At 43.9% G+C, this 17,812-nt stretch overlaps 1 pseudogene; it reads left to right on the plus strand.

The window, feature by feature from the left end:
- LOC137373229 (flavin-containing monooxygenase 5-like) overlaps positions 1-2,988 on the plus strand; it is a 55,539-nt pseudogene extending 52,551 nt beyond the window's left edge.
- Positions 2,989-17,812: the final 14,824 nt, after the last annotated feature.

The following is a 17,812-nucleotide window of genomic DNA, read 5'->3' on the forward strand; positions in this document are numbered from 1 at the left end:
TTACCTGCTCATAGGTGAGGGAAAGAGATGGGAAGTCATGTGATGCACCACCTGGTTAGGGACAGAGCCAATCTTTCATCAGATTGCATCCATGTCAGCAAGTGGGTGGGTGGGTGAATTGGCAGGGGCCAGCCAGAGCAGAACCTGTGGAAAACAACCAGCCACAGTCTCGGGGCAAAACTGATGGTATCTATCCTGTGTGTCTGTTGCCCACATGAGGTATGCAGATAGCTCGAGGCCAGCCAGGTGGTGCCAGCATTGAACAGTGGGTGGGGAAGTGGGGGCAGGGTGCAGCAGGTGGACCAGAGGGGGCGCATGTGTCACTGCTCAGGACTTCTGACTATTTGCCTGATAGGACTTTGATACCCACCTTCAATATGTGGATCTCATACAACATCTTGCTGTGTTCAATCAGCTTTAAAGAAGATAAATTAAAATATTTTCTTTGAAAAAATGGTAAAGAAGTAAAAGACCACTCCATTATGGTTTTCACAGAATAATGGATGGTTATGGAACTCAATCTCCAATGCATCAGGAAAAGTCACAATAGATTTAAATATAAATGGAATGTGATTTATGTCAACCGTTGAAATCACTGGCTTAAGTACTGTCCCCTCCCTGCTATAAACATCCCTATTGCAATAAAAAAGGCAAATTCTTCTGGCTCACTACAAGTAAGGCATGGGAGATCCACTCATTAATATTGAGAACTGTACCATTAAGGTTTGTGTGTGAACATACAAACATATGAATTAGGAGTAGGAGCAGACCACTCGGCCCCTCGAGCCTGCTCCACCATTCAATAAGATCATGGCTGATCTGATTGTAACCTCAACTTTATATTCCTGCTTACCCCCGATAACCTTTCACCCCCTTGCTTATCAAGAATCTATCTACCTCTGCCTTACAAATATTCAAAGACTCTGCTTCCACCACCTTTCGAGGAAGAGAGTTCCAAAGACTCACAACCCTCAGAGAAAAAATTTCTCCTCATTTCGGTCTTAAATGGGTGACCCCTTATTTTTAAACATGACACCTAGTTCTAGATTCTCCCACAAGGGGAAACATCCTTTCCATATCCATCCTGTCAAGACTCCTCAGAATCTTATGTTTCAGTCAAGTCACCTCTTATTCTTCTAAAGTCCAGCAGATACAAGTCTAGCCTGTCTAATCTTTCCTCATAAGACAACCTGTCCATTCTAAGTATTAGCCTAGTAAACCTTTTTTGAAATGTTTCCAACGCATTTACATCTTTCCTTAAATAAGGAGACCAATACTGTACACAGGACTCCAGATGCAGTCTCACCAATGCCCTGTACAGCTGAAGCATAACCTCCCTATTTTTGTATTCAATTCCCCTTGCAATAAATGATAACATTCTATTATCTTTCTGAAATACTTCCTGTACCTGCATACTAAACTTTTGCAATTCATGCACTAGGACACCCAGATCCCTCTGCATCTCCGAGCTCTGCAATCTCTCACCATTTAGATAATATGCTTCTTTTTTATTCTTCCTGCCAAAGTGGACAGTTTCACATTTTCCCACATTATACTCCATTTGCCAAATCTTTGCCCACTCACTTAACCTATCTATATCCCTTTGTAGCCTCCTTACGTCCTCTTCACAAGTTACTTTCCTACCTATCTTTGTGTCATCAGCAAATTTATCAACCATACCTTCGGTCCCTTCATCCAAATTATTGATATAAATTGTAAAAACTTGAGGTCCCAGCACTGATCCCTGTGGCACACCACTTGTTACATCTTGCCAACCAGAAAGTGACCCGTTTATATCTACCTTCTGTTTCCTGTTAGCTAGCCAATCTTCTATCCATGCCAATATGTTACCCCATACACCATAAGCTTTTGTTTTCTGCAATAACCTTTGATGTAGCACCTTATCATCCAGTGGTTCCCCTTTATCCACAGCACATGTTACTCCTTCAAAGACCTCCAATAAATTGGTTAAACATGATTTCCCTTTCACAAAACCATGTTGACTCTGCCTGATTACCTTAAATTTTTCTAAGTGCCCTACTATAACGTCTTTAATAATAGCTTCTAACATTTTCCCTCTGACAGATGTTAAGCTAACTGGCCTGTAGTTTCCTGCTTTGTCTCCCTCCCTCCCTTCCAAGCTTCCACAGTGGCCAGTAAGGGATATGTGCACTGCAGGGTGTAGTGCTAAGCCACACAGACAAGGATATTCCCTTGTTTGATCCCTAGATGGCACTGAGTTTGTTGATCTGAAGCAGAGCGGCAGTAGAAACAAAAGCTAATGGAAAATGCTTTTGCTCACTTTCCAGTGCACTTGGTCGAAAATGTGTGTCTGTGTGTACATTGAGTGAGGTTAGGGGTTGAGCTTGACTGTAATACCTTGCTTGACATTCATTGTCAAAGCTCACACAGCAAGAACACCCACTGCATTGAAAGCTGCCAGCATCTCTGTAAAAGCACAAGACTGTGTCCTGCAGCAAAGTGGAGCTTGAAAATTTGAGGCAAAAATTTGATTTTTTAAAAAGGTTCTCTCCCTCTTTCGTTCTCTCTTGCTCTCTCTCTCTCTCTTTCACACACCCACACTCACACACACACACCCACACTCACTCACTCTCTCTCTCACACACACACTCTCCCTCTCTATAAGGTATATCAACTCCCAAAGACACACTATTCAAGTTGATTGTATACCCTATATGGATGAATTAGCTCAACTGATTGCTGTGAAGCCCAACATGAAGCAGCTCTTCAGTGATCCAAAGTTGCCATTTGAGGTTTTCTTCGGCCCCTGCTCACCATACCAGTTTCAACTGTCTGGGCCTGGAAAATGGCCAAAAGCTCAGGAAACCATCCTAACATAGTGGGAATGCACCGTCAAACCAGCCGAAACACGTGTGGTCACTGAGTCAGCAAGAAGCTTCTTTGCCAATGCTGCTGAAGCTCATGGCTCTGTTAGTTGCCCTTGCTGCTGTTTATCTGTTTCTTTAATTAGTCGGAGTTTCTCTCAGCCTTTGTGTCAGCCAGATAATAATAGAGATTCAGATTCTGATTGTTTTTGATCAAGTATTGACCACTGCACAGTGGCGCAGTGGTTAGCACCGCAGCCTCACAGCTCCAGGGACCCGGGTTCGATTCCGGGTACTGCCTGTGTGGAGTTTGCAAGTTCTCCCTGTGTCTGCGTGGGTTTTCTCCGGGTGCTCCGGTTTCCTCCCACAAGCCAAAAGACTTGCAGGTTGATAGGTAAATTGGCCATTATAAATTGTCACTAGTATAGGTAGGTGGTAGGGAAATATAGGGACAGGTGGGGATGTTTGGTAGGAATATGGGATTAGTGTAGGATTAGTATAAATGGGTGGCCGATGTTCGGCACAGACTCGGTGGGCCGAAGGGCCTGTTTCAGTGCTGTATCTCTAATCTAATCTATAATCTAATCTAAAAAACCTCTCACATGGTGTATTTTGTTTCCTGTGGACTTTGTTGCTAAATACTCAACGCCTTGATTGAATCAGGTTTTACATCTGGTTCAGCTGTTAGTGATATAAGGAACATTTTGTCAGGAAGCAGCCTGCCAACTGTGGGTTTGTTATTTAATGAACAAAATGTTCCATGTAGTGTTAATAATTACTAATTTACAATCTTTTTTTATCCATGAGCTATTAGCATGCAGTGTATTCGGGTCAAGTGTTTTAAGAAATGAGAATTAAAAATGATTTTTTCAAATACTATGGGAATTCTATTCTATTCCAACACTTATGACCAGGCTGATGAGGAATAGCAGGGTGCTTGTGGATTTGTGCCGCAGCTGACATTAGCAATTTCAGAAGCGGGAGGGGGGGTGGAAAACCAGAATAATTTTTATATACTATATGAGAAATATTTACATATCTCTTTTTAAAAAAAAAAGTTATACTTAGTTCCAGAAGTGAAAATAAAACATGCATCCTACGGATCCTCAACTTGGTTCAGTTGATAACAGTCGCAACTCTTCAGTCATAAAGTTTCAAATCCTGCTCAAAGACTAAAGCACATCTACACAGATACCCCAATATAGTACGGAGGGACATCCACTTCTTGTTTCTGGTTATTTGGGTGAATGTTGAAAATCCCACTGAATTAGAGTCCTTGTGGTGTCCTAATCAACATTCCTCCCTCAAACAACACCCAAAAAAACCTTTTTCCCCTTAGTCATTTATCTCGTTGCTGTTGGTGGGATTTTGCTGTTTGCAAAGTGTGCTTGCCTACATTACATAACATTTCCCATACAGTGAGGCAACTCAGAGATTTTTAGCTGATGATGTTCAGATACACAATTATCTAAAGCCTGCAGCATTTTTGATTTTATTTTGAAGATGAGAGTAAATCAATGGATAATGTTTGCGCAGGATACAATTGACATCTTTCTTTGTGTAATTATGGTACATACTTTGATTTCACTGAGAGTTTGACTGATGGTGTAAAAATTGATCCAATGAAAGCCACAGCTATGCGATGAACTGAGCAGTTTACCAGGGACATGATGCAGCAAATTATTGGATGTAGGTACAGAAGCAGTAAATATTCAGGCAAGCTCAGTAAGTGCTCGTGCAATGCTAATTAAATTCAGGTTTGATCCCAAAATTGTAGATTTCTCAAAAGCTCAGTTCTGGTCTTTTATAACAATAGAAAAAGTGAGAAATCAAATCAGTTGTATCACCAGTTGAGTTACAATTTTTTTCAAATGTGTTCTTGTATGATTTGTAGGATAAGATGAAATTCGGAATGACGGTGGACTTGTTTAATGTTAATGACGTGAGTGTTATAAGGCTCCAGCATCCAAGTCCATTGTTCATTTACAGATGGAAAAGTATGTTGTTTCACTGTTACTCCAGGAACAAAAGGGGCAAGTATGGGAATTTACTTTGCTTCTTCGGCTCAGTGTCAATAATTGTCTGTTAATGCTCCTATGAAGCATCTAGGGATGTTTCACTACGTTAAAGGCACTATATGAATGCCACCACCTGTCAGTTCCCCTGATCTGAGTGGGGTTGGGCGCACAGCTTACTTCTTTGGGGTGCAAAGGAAGAGATGTTTTGCATTCCGGGCCTCTGCTCCTTTTTCTCTGCCATAAGAACTACGGATTCTCCACAATTCAGCCCTTCACCTGGTCGGTGTCGCCGAACAGCAGGCCATCTCAAAATGGCAGCATCGTGTGCATTTCCAGAGATCATTCCTTTGACCTGCATGATCTTATGGTAGGGGTTGTGCAAAATGCTGCACAATGACATAGTAGAAGCCCCACCCTATTCGTATGAGGGTTATCCCTGTGCTGAGGAGAATGAAGGGAAAAGTGCATCCTATTATTAGGGAAGTGGAACAGCCAAGTCAAATGACACCACTGCAGTAAAAGCACTGAATCATATATAACACAGAAAGAGGCCATTTGACACATCGTGTGAGTGCCAGCTCTTTGAAGGAGCTATTCAATTAATCCCACTACCCTGCTCTTTCCCATAGCACTGTAAATTATTCATTTTCAAGTAGATATCTAATTCCCTTTAGAAAGTTACTAATGAATCTCCTTCTGCCACCCTTTCAGGCATTCCAGATCTTAACTTAATGTTTTAAAAAAATTCTTATCTCCACTCTGGTTTCCTTGCAAATATCATGGATACCAGCTGAACACAGGTAAAATGAGGTGCAAGTAATCATTGAGTACACCATTGGACTGTTAAAGTTGCACTTCAGGTACCTGGATAACTCTGGGGGTATACTACAATACAGTCCAGCTATAGTTCTAAACTCTTCTGGGTGCTGCAAACCTCATCATGGGGACATGAAGACACACACCAGAGAAACTTGTAAAGTGGAACCTAACAGGTTGGTTTATGAGAGTATTTGGTGAGCTATCAACATCCTGGGGGTTACCATTGACCAGAAGCTGAACTGGACCAGCCATATTAGTACTGTGGCTATAAAATCAGGTCAGAGGCTGGGAAATCCGCAGTGAGTAACTTGCCTCCTGACTCCCCAAAGCCTGTCCAAAAGGCATAAGTCAGGAGTGTGATGGAATATTCTGCACTTGTCTGGATGGGTGCAGCTCCAGCAACACTCAAGAAGCTCGACACCATCCACGACAAAGCAGCCCACTTGATTGGCACCCCATCCACCACCTACAACATTCACTCCTTCCACCACTGACACACAGTGGCAGCAGTGTGTACCATCTACAAGATGCACTGCAGCAACTCACTAAGGCTCCTTCAACAGCACCTTCCAAACCCATGATCTCTACCATCTAGAAGGTCAAGGGCAGCAGATGCATGGCAACACCACCACCTGCAAGTTCCCCTGCAAGCCACACACCAACCTGACTTGAAACTATATCGCTGTTCCTTCACATCGCTGGGTCAAAATCCTGGAACTCCCTTCCTAACAGCACTGTGGGATTACCTACACTCTATGGACTACAGCGGTTCATGAAGGCAACTCCCCACCACCTTCTCAAAGGCAATTAGAAATGGGCAATCAATGCTTTCCTAGCCAGTGATGCCCATATCCCATGAAAGAATTTTTAAAAATCATACAGAATGCTTCCTCTGAACTTGCAAATGCATTATAATAAGGGCTTTAGATTTTGCTTTGCTGCCAGGAAGCAAATGAGAGAATAGGATGACCAGGAGGAGCAGCAGACGGTTATGACAATCCCTGAGCTGCTGATGATCCTATTTCTCTAGCGCTCTCTGTAGCCTCCCTTCCATGGATTCTCAGGGCTTCCTCCTCATGTGAGGGTAGTTTGTGTGGGTCAGGAGGTGCTCTTGCCAGTGTATGTGCTTTCTCTTTTGTTTTGGGCTGTTTTCTCCTTTAACTTTCCAGGCCGCCACAAAAGCACTTTCTGCTAAAATGCCTTAAATCTGTGTGCATGCAAATCCCTTTGAATTGAGATGGTTCTCTTCCCCAACTTGCTAGCTACGTGATGTCCATTAATTATATGTCACACTGGACACTGGCCATGCTTTCTGCCAAATGTGCAGGCATCAGATTATGCAGGTGGAAGGGGCTGGATGGTTTGGAGTTTCAGGAGACACCACCATCATCTGTGTCAGTTCCAGCCATGTCCCTTTTGCTGGATGGTCACTGAATGGCATGAGTGCAGTCATAAGAACATAAGATATAGCAGCAGGAGTAGACGATACTGTGCCCCAAGTTTCCTCCACCATTAGATAAGATCGCGGCTGATCTTTGACCTCAATTCCACTTGCCCGCCTGATCCTCATATACTTTGATTCTCTTGGAGTCAAAAACGTATCGATCTCAACGTTGAGTATAGTCCTGTTGCCATCAATGAAATCAGTGAATCCTTGCATGCTAATGTCTCTGTGAGAGAAGCACTGGCTGTCTGTAGGGCATGGGGAGTGTGGTTCTGCTACGAAATATCTCTGGTGTTGCCGTACGCTCCATAATGGGTGGCAGTGATGTGAAATCATTATGTACGGCTACGTATATGTGATGACAGAAGGCCTCCATGTGAACCACCATCTACAGCACATTGCTTGGCACTGTTGCCAGTGACTACACCAGTGCCTAATGCTCAGAAAGCATTGTTCCTTTAAAAGAATGTCTCATCAGGCCCTGATCCCCATCCTCCTCTACCAGGGTGAGATACCAACTCACCCTCCAGCCTGTGAGTTTCTCTGCTACCACCAGCTGCTCCTGCTGTATGTCTAAATGCTGTGAGGGACCAAGTGAGTGACAGTATGTGTTGTGAAGTACTGGCATGCCAGAATTACTGAGCCTTGGCTCTGCTCCCAGTGCCGCAGGTAGAGAAGGAGAAAAGGAAGAAGGTGTCTTACTAAGGGTTGTGAATCTTTGGAATTGAGGTCAAAGATCAGCTGCGATCTTATCTAATGGTGGAGGAGACTTGGGGTGCAGTATCGTCTACTCCTGCTGCTATATCTTATGTTCTTATGACTGCACTCATGCCATTCAGTGACCATCCAGCAAAAGGGACATGGCTGGAACTGACACAGACGAGCCATGGATGTTCAGCCATTCAGTATATTCAAGATGGAGGTTGATAGATTTTTTGGTATTCGGGGAATTAAGGAAAATGGGTATAGTGTGACAAGGTGGAGTTGAGGTAGAAGATCAGACAAGATCATATTGAATTGTAGAACAGGCTCGAAAGGCCAAATGGCCTACTCCTGTTCCCAGTTCTATTGTTCTTAGGTTATATCTCACCAGATGCAGATTCCACCTCTAAACTATCCTCGAAATTATGTGCAGTGTCAGCAATAATCCCTCTAATTTCTTTTCGCTGTGGTGGTCCCATTAAAATTGCCACTGTCACAAAAGTTTTGATTTTTATTTGAAAGCTTAGAATCCTATGTGTTTCAAAAAAAGATGGAGTAAAAGGATTTTCTGTGAACATTGAATGATGAAACTTGGTATTTGAATTGAATGGGACATACTGCAAGACATCTGTTCCAAACAACAGCAAGGGAAATGTTCAGTTTCACTTTTGCTTTATGAAAGACCAGTACTGGACAGGCAGGAGGCAGAACAAACTGGCTGGGACCTACATTTTGCAGACCAGAGAAAAAGACCTCCCTGAAAAAGAAGGCTTGCCTCTCTTATAAAAAATAAATTCTACATTTGAGGTGGTGGCTGTGGTCTCCCTGGAGAGTGAAAAAGACTCCTGGAGAGGAAAAGACCCAGAAAAAGAGGAGTTGCTGCTCTCTGTGGAGAAAGGCTCCTTTGCTGAGAGGAAGCCCTGCAATTTAAAAGGTAGCAGATTCCTATTGCCTCCAGTCTCTGAGAAATCTCTGCCTCAGGAGGGATTCCTGTTGCCTCTTATGTTTTGAGAGATCCTGAGAACTCAAGAAAGCTTCTATTGTGAGACTGCTATTTCAAAACCCAAGCAGACCTGTTGCTACGCCCTTTGCTGAAAGATCTGTGTGACACCTACTGTAGACAAAGTGCTGTGAACGCCTTACCATCACAGACCGTTCATCAACCTTGCCTGGAGAGATTTTGAGTGACATCCGACTATTCGACTCTGGGAAACCTCTCCAACCCAGAAATATCCTACCAGAGCGTGACAACCTAATTAATTTCTTATGCCTAAGAAACAGTTGTAAACTAAAACATCCTTTTCTCCCAGATAACTTTTTTTTAATGTATGTGTGCGTGAATGAGGGTTAGGAAGAATAAGACATTTGAAAAGAATCTTTTCACATATAGAGTTATCTCATTATTGTTTAAGACTTAGTTTATTAATAAATAGTTAATTTTGTTGTTGTTTAAAGAAATCTGGTTTGGTGTGCTTTATTCTGGGGGACAAATAGAGTGTTTAATTTGGCTATTTTCTGGGGGAACTTTACTAATATGCTATGACCTGTGGAGTAGTGGGACTGAATTAACTGCACATTACTCCCACCTTGGTCGTAACATATTAATTGGCTCTTGTTTCCAATGCTAATGTGATAATTGTGAGGGGAGTAATAATTTGAAAGGAAAGAAAAGGAACCAGGTTTCTTGTATAAAGGTAAAGGCTATGCCATCGGAATGGCATTAGCAGTTGCAGTCCTTTTGCTGGGAGAGGAGAATGTGTCCCTCAGTGACTTGACAACTTTAACTAAGGTGAAACTGAAAGATTTGGCAGCACAATTGGGGTTGGAATTGAAATCAGATGCTAAAAAATCAGAGATAATTGATGAAATTGCCCAACGTTTAAAATTAGAAGAAGATAGTAAGTCAGAGGGTAATGCAGTTGAATTGCCTTAAATTCAGTTAGAAATGGCAAAACTTGAGGCTGAAAAAGAATTAAGAAAACTTGAATTGGAAGAAGAGGAATGGGAGAAAGAGAAAGCATTTCAGAGAGAAAGTGAAAGAGAAGCAAGGGAATTCAAATTAAAAGAGATGGAACTAAGACAAAGGGTAGTCTTAACTCCAGGGAAAATTCTGGTCAGGAAGAATCTGAATCCAGCTCAGGACCCAACAAAAAGCTGTTTAAATTTATACAAGCTCTCCCTAAGTTTGAGGAAAGGGATATAGAGGCATTTTTCATTTCTTTTGGAAAAAATGGTCAAAGGAAAGCTAGACACTGCTTATGTAAAGCAGGTTGATGGGCAGAGCTTATGAAGTTTATGCCATGCTTCCCGAACAGGGTTCTGCATATTACGAGATGGCAAAAAAGGCTATTCTCGATGCATATGAATTGGTCCCTGAACCTCTAGTAGTGAGAACTTATAGAGAACCAGAAAGTTTTAAAACCCAGATAAGCTGATGATTTTGAGCTCGAATAAGCCAAAACCTTTTGTCCGTATCCCCACAAACCGGAGATGGATGGAAAGTGGGAGAGTGAAAGAAAGGCAAGCAGCTGGGGATAAGAAGGAACAGCTGGGAACACACCTGGATCCCATCCTACATACGAACATACGAATTAGGAGCAGGAGTTGGCCACTCGGCCCTTCGAGACTGCTCCGCTGTTCAATACGTTCATGGCTGAACTGATTACTCCACATTTCCACCTATCCCCAATAACCTTCCACGCCCTTGCTTATCGAGAATCTATCTACCTCTGCCTTAAAAATGTTCAAAGACTCTGCTTCCACCGCCTTTTGAGGAAGAGAATTCCAAAGACTCACGATCCTCCGAGAGAAAAGATTTCTCCTCATCTCTGTCTTAAATGGGTGACCCTTTATTTTTAAACAGTGACCCCTAGTTCTAGATTCTCCCACAAGGGGAAACAACCTTTCCACATCCACCCTGTCAAGATCCCTCAGAATCTTATACGTTTCAATCAAGTCGCCTCTTACTCTTCTAAATTCCAACAGATACAAGCCTAGCCTGTCCAATCTTTCCTCATAAGACAGCCCGCCTATTTCAAGTACTAGTCTAGTAAACCTTCTCTGTACTGCCTTCAATGCATTTACACCCTTCTTTAAATAAGGAGACCAGTACTGTACACAGTACTCCAGATGTGGTCTCACCAATGCCCTGTGTAGCTGAAGCATAACCTCCCGAGGAAGGTGCTGAGAGTAGAAGTGAGATTCGCAATCCAAAGTGTTATCATTCACAAGGTGGGACATCTTTGTTCAGAATGCTGGAAGTTGCAAAATAAACCCATGGGACATGTTGGGGTACACAAAGTTAATGCAGAGAAAGGGGCTCTGATGGAGAGTACAGCAGGCCAAGCTGTAGCTTTAATGGCAGCAATAAAACCTGAAACTAAAGTGAGTGGAAGGGTTGAGAATATATTATGATCCTGTAGTTTTTTGGGGGGAAGAATGCAGTGTGCCTTTAAGGCTGGAAAGGGAGCAGCAGTGTTTTTTGCAGGCCAGAGAAAAAGACCTCTCCCTGAAAAAGAAGGCTTGCCTCGCTTGTAAAAAGAAATTCTACATTTGAGGTGGTGGCTGATTTTTACAACCGTCCGTGCCGGCCATCAAGCACCTATCTATTCTAATCCCATTTTCCAGCACTTGGCCCATAGCCTTTTATGCTGTGGCATTTCAAGTGCTCATCTAAATACTTCTTAAATGTTGTGAGGGTTCCTGCTTGTACCACCCCTTCAGGCTGTATGTTCCAGATTCCAACCACCCGCTGGTTGAAAAAAGTTTTCCTCAAATCCCCTCTAAACCTTCTGCCCCTTACCTTAAATTTATGCCTGGAGAGAGAAAAAGACCCCTGGAGAGGAAAAGAGGAGTTGATACTCTCTGTGGAGAAAGGCTCCTTTGCTGAGACCTGCAATTTAAAAGGTAGCAGATTCCTATTGCCTCCAATCTCTGAAAAATCTCTGCCTCAGGAAGGATTCCTGTTGCCTCTTATGTTTTGAGAGTTCCTGAGTGTTCAAGAAAGCTTCTATTGCGAGACTGCTATTTCAAAACCCAAGTAGACCTGTTGCACACCCTTTGCTGAAAGATCTGTGTGACGCCTGCTGCAGAGAAAGTGCCATGAATGCCTACCCATCAACCTTGCCTGGAGAGACATGGAGTGGTATCCGACTATTCGACTCTGGGACACTGACCCGGAAATGTCCTACCAGAACATGACAACCTAATTCTTTTTTTTTAAGAAGAACATTACAGCGCAATACAGGCCCTTCGGCCCTCGATGTTGCGCTGACCTGTGAAACCATCTGACCTACACTATTCCATTTTCATCCATATGTCTATCCAATGACCACTTAAATGCCCTTAAAGTTGGAGAGTCTACTACTGTTGCAGGCAGGGCGTTCCACGCCCCTACTACTCTCTGAGTAAAGAAACTACCTCTAACATCTGTCCTATATCTATCACCCCTCAACTTAAAGCTATGCCCCTCGTGTTTGCCATCACCATCCGAGGAAAAAGACTCTCACTATCCACCCTATCTAACCCTCTGATTATCTTATATGTCTCTATTAAGTCACCTCTCCTCCTCCTTCTCTCCAACGAAAACAACCTCAAGTCCCTCAGCCTTTCCTCGTAAGACCTTCCCTCCATACCAGGCAACATCCTAGTAAATCTCCTCTGCACCCTTTCCAAAGCTTCCACATCCTTCCTATAATGCGGTGACCAGAACTGCACGCAATACTCCAGGTGCGGTCTCACCAGAGTTTTGTACAGCTGCAGCATGACCTCGTGGCTCCGAAACTCGATCCCCCACTAATAAAAGCTAACACACCATATGCCTTCTTAACAGCCCTATTAACCTGGGTAGCAACTTTCAGGGATTTATGTACCTGGACACCAAGATCTCTCTGTTCATCGACACTACCAAGAATCTTCCCATTAGCCCAGTACTCTGCATTCCTGTTACTCCTTCCAAAGTGAATCACCTCACACTTTTCCGCATTAAACTCCATTTGCCATCTCTCTGCCCAGCTTTACCCTCATCCACCTGTTTGGTCACCTTCTCGAAAAACTCAATAAGGTTTGTGAGGCACGACCTACCCTTCACAAAACCGTGCTGACTATCGCTAATGAACTTATTCTTTTCAAGATGATTATAAATCCTGTCTCTTATAACCTTTTCCAACATTTTACCCACAACCGAAGTAAGGCTCACAGGTCTATAATTACCAGGGCTGTCTCTACTCCCCTTCTTGAACAAGGGGACAACATTTGCTATCCTCCAGTCTTCCGGCACTATTCCTGTCGACAATGACGACATAAAGATCAAGGACAAAGGCTCTGCAATCTCCTCCCTAGCTTCCCAGAGAATCCTAGGATAAATCCCATCTGGCCCAGGGGACTTATCTATTTTCACACTTTCCAAAATTGCTAACACCTCCTCCTTGTGAACCTCAATCCCATCTAGCCTAGTAGTCTGAATCTCAGTATTCTCCTCGACAACATTTTCTTTCTCTACTGTAAATACTGACGAAAAATATTCATTTAACGCTTCCCCTATCTCCTCTGATTCCACACACAACTTCCCACTACTATCCTTGATTGGCCCTAATCTAACTCTAGTCATTCTTTTATTCCTGATATACCTATAGAAAGCCTTAGGGTTTTCCTTGATCCTATCCGCCAATGACTTCTTGTGTCCTCTCCTTGCTCTTCTTAGCTCTCCCTTTAGATCCTTCCTGGCTAGCTTGTAACTCTCAAGCGCCCTAACTGAGCCTTCACGTCTCATCCTAACATAAGCCTTCTTCTTCCTCTTGACAAGCGCTTCAACTTCTTTAGTAAACCACGGCTCCCTCGCTCGACAACTTCCTCCCTGCCTGACAGGTACATACTTATCAAGGACACGCAGTAGCTGCTCCTTGAATAAGCTCCACATTTCGATTGTGCCCATCCCCTGCAGTTTCCTTCCCCATCCTACGCATCCTAAATCTTGCCTAATCGCATCATAATTTCCTTTCCCCCAGCTATAATTCTTGCCCTGCGGTATATACCTGTCCCTGCCCATCGCTAAGGTAAACCTAACCGAATTGTGATCACTATCACCAAAGTGCTCACCTACATCTAAATCTAACACCTGGCCGGGTTCATTACCCAGTACCAAATCCAATGTGGCATCGCCCCTGGTTGGCCTGTCTACATACTGTGTCAGAAAACTGCACACACTGGACAAAAACTGACCCATCTAAAGTACTCGAACTATAGTATTTCCAGTCAATATTTGGAAAGTTAAAGTCCCCCATAACAACTACCCTGTTACTCTCGCCCCTGTCGAGAATCATCTTCGCTATCCTTTCCCCTACATCTCTGGAACTATTCGGAGGTCTATAGAAGACTCCCAACAGGGTGACCTCTCCTCTCCTGTTTCTAACCTCGGCCCATACTACCTCAGTAGACGAGTCCTCAAACGTCCTTTCTGCCGCTGTAATACTCTCCTTGATTAACAATGCCACACCCCCTCCTCTTTTACCATCTTCTCTGTTCTTACTGAAACATCTAAATCCCGGAACCTGCAACATCCATACCTGCCCCTGCTCTACCCATGTCTCCGAAATGGCCACTACATCGAGATCCCAGGTACCAACCCATGCTGCAAGCTCACCCACCTTATTCCGGATGCTCCTGGCGTTGAAGTAGACACACTTTAAACCAAGTTCTTGCTTGCCAGTGCCCTCTTGCATCCTTGTAACCTTATCCCTGACCTCACTACTCTCAACATCCTGTACATTGGAACTACAATTTAGGTTCCCATTCCCCTGCTGAATTAGTTTAAACCCCCCCGAAGAGCACTAGCAAATCTCCCCCCCAGGATATTGGTACCCCTCTGGTTCAGGTGAAGACCATCCTGTTTGTAGAGGTCCCACCTACCCCAGAAAGAGCCCCAATTATCCAGGAAACCAAAACCCTCCCTCCTACACCATCCCTGCAGCCACGTGTTCAACTCCTCTCTCTCCCTATTCCTCGCTTCACTATCACGTGGCACGGGCAACAACCCAGAGATAACAACTCTGTTTGTTCTCGCTCTAAGCTTCCACCCTAGCTCCCTGAATTTCTGCCTTAAATCCCCATCTCTCTTTCTACCTATGTCGTTGGTGCCTATGTGGACCACGACTTGGGGCTGCTCCCCCTCCCCCTTAAGGATCCCAAAAACACGATCCGAGACATCACGAACCCTGGCACCTGGGAGGCAACACACCAACCGTGAGTCTCTCTCGTTCCCACAGAACCTCCTATCTGTTCTCCTAACTATGGAGTCCCCAATGACATGCTCTGCTCCTCTTCCCCCTTCCCTTCTGAGCAACAGGGACAGACTCTGTGCCAGAGACCTGTACCCCATTGCTTACCCCTGGTAAGTCGTCCCCCGCAACAGTATCCAAAACGGTATACCTGTTGTTGAGGGAAACGGCCACAGGGGATCCCTGCACTGCCTGCTGGTTCCCTCTCCTTCCCCTGACGGTAACCCATCTACCTACTTCTTTTACCTGAGGTGTGACTACCTCCCCATAATTCCTCTCAATAACCCCCTCCGCCTCCCGAATGATCCAAAGTTCATCCAGCTCCAGCTCCAGTTCCCTAACGCGGTTCTGGAGGAGCTGGAGTTGGGTGCACTTCCCGCAGATGCAGTCAGCAGGGACACTCTTGGCGACCCTTACCTCCCACATTCTGCAGGAGGAACATACAACTGCCTTAACCTCCATTCCCACTATTCTAAATTCCCAACAAATCTACTGAAAACCCCCCAAAAAAAGTCAAAACTTGTTAGCTTAGCAATCCGACGGACAGAACTTTTTAAATAAAAAGCTTACCTTATCAACACACCAGAGTCCTTTTTTTTCGTTAGAGGAGGAGGGTGGGTGGGAGACACTACACGTGTAGTGTCTCGGGTACAGCCACCGCCCAAATATATAGTTTTCACTTACCCAGCAGTCCCCTGGTCCTCCGAAAACAAAAGGGAATTAACTTTTAACTTACACTGAAATTGACCTCCCAGCTGTAAGTTCACTCCGTACCTCTGCTTCTGTCCAAGCTGCTGCAACCAAAACTAAAAGAAATTGATTTTAAACCGCCCAAATATATAGTTTTCACTTACCCAGCAGTCCCCTGGTCCTGGTTTTTTTATGCTTAAAAAAACAGTTGTGAACTAAATATTCTTTTCACACAGTTAACCTTTTTTTTAATGTATGTGTTTGTGCATGTGGGTTAGAAAGAATTAGATGTTTGAAAAGAATCTTTTCACATATAGAGTTATATCATTGTCGTTTAAGACTTAGTTTATTAATAAATAGTTAATTTTGTTGTTTTCAGAAATTTAGTTTGGTGTGCTTTATTCTGGGGGACAAATAGAGTGTTTAATTTGGCTATTTTCTGGTAGGTGAGAAACTTTACTAATATGCTATGACCTGTGGAGTAGTGGGACTGAATTAACAGTGCATTACTCCCACCTTGATCATAACACCGCACATGCATGCATCTTAAATGAAAAGTTGGCTGTGCAAAGTCTGTTCCCTGCACGCTTCATTCTGAATTGCTGCGCAACCACGTACCTGCGCAGCTGAGACAGAACATTGAGTGTCAGTATCTGAACTTGTGGCTATGAGTGTAAAATTGAGCGACAGTGCATATTTATCATCATTGCCTTCTTGCCGTTCCTCCACTGCCTGGCCAGGTTACACTTTTTGGGCATTTGAAAAGAGAAAGGCACAAAGGTTGTGGTGCAAGGCAAGGGGGGAAGTAAGAGGTGCATGCTTACATCATCCACAGCTTTAAATGAGAAGATGGTGTAGGATGAGAGGGAGGTGGGATGTGAGAAGAATCATGTATAAGGATACTGCCATCAAATATGTTCAGTCCCACTGCTGGCCATGACCTCAGCAATGGGTGTCCCAATAATAGCTAGCAGCAGCTCCTTCATGGGGGTTGGGCATGCAGGTGCACCCATCCCCATCCTGTTAGCTCCTGTTGCCTTTGGTTGAGTGCCATCTTGTGCTGCAAGAGAGAGGGGTGTCTGTCAGTGTGTGTTGGGCAATCTGTTTGGTTGATGTGGCTGTCATGGGTGACGAGCTGGTAGTGTGTGCAGCCTGTGAGATGTAGTTGAGATCCGCAGCAGTGCTAAATTTTTGAGTATGAGGTGAAGCATATGCATGTCAACTATGAGTCCTGACTGATAGAGATTTTTGGTAGTAGAGTGATGGGGGTGTAGTCAACTGAGCAGTGTCTGAGGCTAGTGGTGCAGTTGGTGGTATATGGCATTTGAAGATGCATTCACTGACCTTGGCCACTCGGTTAAGGTCACTGAACATCTTGCAGCACTATGTCTAGGTCTTCAGAGCTTGACTCCTGGCATTGACCTCCACAGTTATCTGCTCCCACTGCCTTCTGAACATTTGTCTGTATAGCCTCCTGGTCCCCTTGTGGATACAAGACATCTCTCCTCCTTTCCACTGTCTCCACAAGATCTCCAATGCAACGTCTGAATACCTTGGAGCCCACTCTCTCCCATGTTGTGCCATTTTTCAATGTTAAAGTCATTTTCTGAATGACTTGCTCTAGTCACAATGCACCTTCCCATTTAAGTGGTGCAGGATAACTTTAAGCAATGCAGGCTAGCTTTAAGTAATTCTATTCACTCAAGATATTGGCCCCCTGCTGATGCATCCAGCCAATTAACAGCATAGTTAGTGCTGGCTGGATGCTGAAATCATTGAAATGACCTGGCAGCACAACATTGGCGTCCTGCCTGCATCACAATCCATGAGCTATCGAAGTTTGCCCCCTAGATATCAGTTTGTACCAGTATCTATTTGGAGGTAGCATGCTAGTAGAATCATGAGTGCTGCACCTGCATCAATGTAGTCAGGGAAAGCAGAGTTAGCATCTCAGCTAAAGCTTAATACAATGGGTTCTATTTATCACATTCCATTCTAATAGCTGCCCACCCACTCCAC

The sequence above is a fragment of the Heterodontus francisci genome, chromosome 8 (genome assembly GCF_036365525.1).
Source record: "Heterodontus francisci isolate sHetFra1 chromosome 8, sHetFra1.hap1, whole genome shotgun sequence".
NCBI classification, from domain to species: domain Eukaryota; kingdom Metazoa; phylum Chordata; class Chondrichthyes; order Heterodontiformes; family Heterodontidae; genus Heterodontus; species Heterodontus francisci.